This window comes from Vigna unguiculata, chromosome 7 (assembly GCF_037176805.1).
Source record: "Vigna unguiculata cultivar grain cowpea cultivar isolate G323 ecotype 2 chromosome 7, ASM3717680v1, whole genome shotgun sequence".
NCBI classification, from domain to species: Eukaryota; Viridiplantae; Streptophyta; class Magnoliopsida; order Fabales; family Fabaceae; genus Vigna; species Vigna unguiculata.
In genome coordinates this window covers 47,868,179-47,874,280 of record NC_140798.1, presented here as the reverse complement: position 1 = coordinate 47,874,280, position 6,102 = coordinate 47,868,179, and positions in this window count along the sequence as shown.

Here is a 6,102-nt window from a genome sequence, read left to right as displayed (position 1 = left end):
TTGGAATTTGGTTCAACCAAAATGCACAACTCTTCGCACGAATTACCGTTGTGCCATTCAGCTACACTTTCAAATTTTAAACTCTAACGGCAATTTTTTATTGTTTATATTCTCTGTCATTTCCTACCTTCACATGCTTGATTTAAATCAAACAAATTTTTTTAATTATTATTCAAATTATAGAGCTACGTTAGTTTTGTGAGTTACCTAATGAGCTTTTTTTCAGTTTTTTTATTAACGTTGAAATCATGAAATTCTCGCATACTTGAGAGTATTAATTGATAAATAATAATTTATCCTTGTATTTAATATTTTATTTTTAAGTTTTGTAATATTTTTTAAATTTAATAAATAATAGTATGAAATATTTTTTAAATATTGTTTTAATTTTTTCAACTGATTTTTAACTGTGTTTATATTTTAAAAAATACATCTCAAATCAATTTTAATATCATACTAAAAGTCATTTGTCAACTCTCATTAATTCAGTGAATATCAATTACTCAAGTATATATAAAATCAAATTATCTCGTTTCTCCTTTAAGTAAGTGGAAATCAAATTTTCACTTTCTAAGTATTAATTGATTTGAATATGCCAAATTGTTTTTATTATTTCTTTGTTCTCTACTCTGGCACAGTAAATATTAATATTTTCTTTTAATCTCACTGATTAAAGATAAAAGTTATATCCTTGATAATAAAAAATTATGATTTATTTATTAAGATGTGAGTTTGATTGTGTGTTGTTTTTTCAAAAATACTATTAAAATTAAGTAAAAAAAAATTCAAATTTGTTTGATTTTATTTTAATGTAATTTACTTATGTACATAATAAATAAAATACATATGTTAAGGGAGTTTAATTCTTTGTTGTGAGAGTTATCCAGGTAAAGTAAATAAATGTCAAACATTTATTATTTTTGTCTAAAGTGAACGTAGTCCATCATAATCATAATATAGTTAATTTTAAACTTCCAAAGTTGGGACAAAACCCAAATATGGAACAAAATGTGAGATATCTATTGTCGGAAAATTTTAGAAACATAAACATCATTGGATAATATTTAAGCAAGAAAAGGTGGAATGAGATAAAATATTTTGTATGACACAAATACATGTAAGAACATGGATGAAACATAAATTACCCAACATAACATTTTTTATATAATGATTGATACTAATTTTTTATATAATGATTGATACTAATGTCCAAATTAATGTTTAAAGTCACTTTCAGCTAATTTGTTATTTCTATTGAAATTAACCTATGTATTTATATATTCTATAGAGAACAGACAAGGGTTTTTTCTGCCTTGTAAATACTGTGTTTGAGACAATTCAACTTTCTTAATATGGGCACCAAAATTGATAAGTGGATTAATATTGATTGAGACTTGAACGATAACATGAAGTTACAACAACAAAATGTCAAAGCAAGAAAATAAATGAAACATATGATATTTTTATTTAGAGAGACCATTGATGAAAAGATGTAGAAACTTTATTAGAATTTATTCAAAAAATATCTAGAATGTTTTAACTTGTTGTTTTGTCCTTCTTATATTTTTTTTTTCTTTTTAGAGATAGTCTTGTAAATTAGTTAGAGTAACCAAATACTACAGTATTAATATAATTTTTGTTCATAAAAAAATCTTTCATTGATTATTAAAGATAGGATGAAATTTAAATTTATATTAATAGATAAATTTATCTTTTCTTTTCAACGAGTGGTTGCTTTAAAATACTTGTTTTATGTTTACGTAAAATATCTACTTTTAATTTTATCATATTTTTTAATAATCGAATTTGATTCAAGAAAGATAAGTGAAGAAAACGTTAGTTTGGCTACTGTGGAAGCTTTAACACGAGGGAAAGACCAATAGTTCCAGATTCGTTTAGCTTCTTCAGATAATGGAACATCCATCAAAGAAATTGTCTATTATTTTCATAATTATGGAGCTTTATCTCCTCCAAAATGATACTCCCGCTTCAACTTTTTTATTTAACAGTTCAAATTTATTTTAGCTCTAAAGCAATGAAATTAAATTATATAATGAAATTAAATTATATAATGAAAATGGTCAAATTTCATTGCTATTTAACAAATATTATTTATTTGTAAAACTTATATCTTGTACATTTTTTTATTAAACCTACAACGATTTTAAAGTTTATTGCATGTGAAAAAAAAAAAAAGAAAAAAATAACGGTGTGATGTAAGGTTAGTTGAATTCTGATTCAACTGTGATAAAGTTCTTAGTTTAAGAGTAGTTAAGTTTGTGAAATTTAATTTGGATGACATGTTCAACTTAATTAGTTTGAGGCTTGAACAATTTTTTTTTTTTTTTTATGTAAACGTGTTAAATGTATAAAAGCAAATACAATAAAAATACTAGAAGATTTGAGGAACTTAAGAGATAAAGTATAAAGCTGTAAAGGTTGTAAAGTTTGTAATGAATTGCAAAGCAAACAACAAAGTGGAACAAAAAAAGGTAAAAGAGAAAATGTGAAGAATATTCTAATAAATATAAATGAAATGAAAAAAAAGTAATAAAAAAGGAAAGATTTAGTATTTTGTTAGTTACTAAAGTGTTTTTGAATTTTAATTTTAATCCATAAACATAATTTTAACGGGTAAACAATCCTTTAAATTTGTTGTGCTTTTAGCTTGCTCGGTTTTAACTAAGTTAAAGGTGAAATTAGAACTTAAAAAACAAGTATGATGAAATTAGTTTTGTTATCTATTCTATCATGTTTTTTTCCTCACCCAAGGCTATCATTTTGTTAATATATATATATATATATATATATATATATATATATATAAAAGAGAATGTTTGGTGAATATTGAAAAATTATATAAATAAAAAAAAAATGCTTGATGAGTATTGATAAAATAATGTTGTACTTGTGATGAGAGGAAAAAGAAAAAAATACTTAAAAAATTGAGAGAATAAAAAATCAAAGACAATAAATCGGTAGAAAAAAAAAATCAATAAACATAAACAAACATAAAAGAATAAAGAAAATGAGAGATACAAAAAAGATGAAATAACATTATTATAATGTAAATATAGTTGTTTGAATATTAAGGAAAAAAAATCACTTTTAAAATTGAGAGAAAAAAAATTAAAGCGATAAATCGGTAGAAAAAAAGAAATTCAATAAAAAAACATAGAAAAATAAAGAAAATGATAGATAAAAAACAGGAAAATAAAAAAGGAGGAAATAACATTATTATAGTGAAAATATTGTTGTTTTGAATATTAAACAATTGAGAGTACAAGTTTTTAACAAAAACATCTCGACAATATAGTCCTAAAATGGGAAATTATTAAAATGATAATATTTTATTTTAATTATATACTGTACTTATATGACAAATTTATAAAACAATATTATAAGAATAATAATGTTTTAATATAATGAAATTGTTATTTTAATATTAAAATGCTTAATCATACATAAAATGTTTATAGAAGTGTCTCATCAGTTAAAATATTTTATCTTTTTATAAATTCTCTTTTTCTAAGTTATCTAATTTACGTGTGAGAATTATCTAAAATAGTAAATTTATGTTTATATATACAGGTGAGAATACATAATATTGTTTTAGTTATTTTTTATTATAAATAGTTATTTTTGTTTAAAAGATATTTAAATTTTAGAAAAAAATCACTTAAAGAATAATTGATAACATGATCATTTTAATTTTAAAAGAATACGAATAAAATTAAAAATAAAATTTGTACACCAGATTAAGAGTCTAATAGTATAGATAATATAGATGTGTAGTTATAATAAATAAATATGTTTCTTTTTTCTCATAAGTACAGTGAGAGCAAGAATTAAGGAATAAAAGATATCAAACTTTATAGATTATATGTACACTTACGAACAACAAATATCTTTATTAATTTTCTGATCTGCAACATATATTTTTTTAGTTAGGTTCTCTTTCAAGGTCTTAAAGAATATAAAAAAGACAATCTTGCTCTATCTTAGAGGATTAACAAAAAATAAAATTGATCATATATTAACAAATCAAGTATGCATGTAATTTAAGAATAAATAAATAAATAAAATATAGAAACTTAATTTAAATTATCTCAAACAAAAGTTAGTCTTAAACTTCTATTCTTATTATTTTTGGCTTGGGATGGAAGAAATTCACGGTAAACAAAAATGTATAGTTGACGACAAAAAGAAAAGAAAAATAATAATTTTTGTTTTTCTCTTTTTGTTTTGTACCGAAAGAGAGGATGTGTTTTTCATTTTACTTTCTATAGACACTTATTTTTTATGCTAATTCCAACCTTTTCTAACTCATATTTAAGGTCAAGCTAAATTTTTCCAAACATTTACACTAATTACACCACCGCCTTAAACCCATGTTCATCCTATACAACAATTAATATATAGTACAGGTATAAATTAAATAAACACATATAAATCTTAATCCTTTCATAACATCATATATTTTCATATATAAAAATATACTTAACTCCCTATTTTTCTATATAATTTTACTCCTAACAAATATATCTTATAGTTTTAATTTTAAGTGTGACTTAATTTAATCATTAGCTCAAGTTTCATCTTCCTATTCCAAAAATTTTAACCATCTATATATTTAATTTTTTTTAATTGCCTTTTTAATATTTAAAATACTTTATCAGACAATTAAAAATAGTTATGTGTTAAATTGTGTAGTGTTAGTAGTTAAATATGGCATATATATATATATATATATATATATATATATATATATATATATAAGTATTATTTTTTATGGTGATTTTTATTTAAATTAACTGCACAGAACATGTCTTTTGTATTAATTGCAGGTCTTTTGTATTAATTTGATATCTCGTAAAAGATTTGAGAGATCAATTTTATTTTCAATAAACGTATTTCCGACGAATATAAATCATACAAATATATTGGGATAGAGACTATAGCTATTTTTTTTTACGAAAATAAAATTAATAATAATTAGCGAAAATACTTCACAATGCCGCACCTGTGTTCGCTTCGCTTTTTTTTACGTGTCTATACGTCTAATATTAAATCGGGATTATTTTTTATATGTCGTCATATACTTAATTGTTTTTTTCTAACGCACCCTTATCATTATTTATTTTTAGGATCACAAAAGTATTGTATTCAATTTTACTGGATCTAGATAAGACCGCTATAAATACTTTTTTCTTTTATCTAAATATTTTATGTATTTGCATAATAAGAAACTGAATTTTGATACAACTAATTTTTCCTATAAAAACACTTGCACTGGATCAATATAGATTTACATTGGACCAGTTCAATTACAAGTTAAAAAAAACAATAGACATATACAAAAACAAATTTCAACTACTTTTAATCTTATTTGACGACACTGTTTCAATTTTTTTTAATTAATTGATCCTCTATTTTTATATCATTTTTTAACGGAAAACATTTTAGAAGTTTTTATTTTTATTTTTTTATATACGATTAATACTATTAAATAGTATTAACTAACTTTCTTAATCAACATAAAAAATAATGATTTATTTTCTTAATTCATTCTAGAGGAAATTATACTCAAGAATTTGACAAACAAATGATGAAAAAAGATAAAATATTTATTCTACTTTACCTTAATCATTAAATGGTTGCTGAAAATTAACTGATTCATTTCAGTTATCAGGCATCTAATTTGATCTTCTTATTAATATTTGGTATTGATATAGTATTTCAATTGTTATGATATTAAATATTTCTAAAAACCAATAAATAAATTATTTTAGCGCTTAAAAAGCCCTGATTAACAAAAAGAAATGCATAGTTAATTCAAGGCATTTTTTGAAATTGTAATTTATTAACAATAACAACTAACAATATAATAAATATGTAATTAATTAATAGTTTTACACAATTAATGTTTTAAAATTAAATATTACACTAAGTACACATAATGCATGAGAATGAAAATGACATAAAGGGGCAAGGTTGAAATTCCCTTAGCAGTCGTACCTTGAAACGGGAAATCAAGAATCGACCTTTTCGGTGACGAGGGACACGTGTTCATCACGAATATACAATCTAAACCGTCCATTA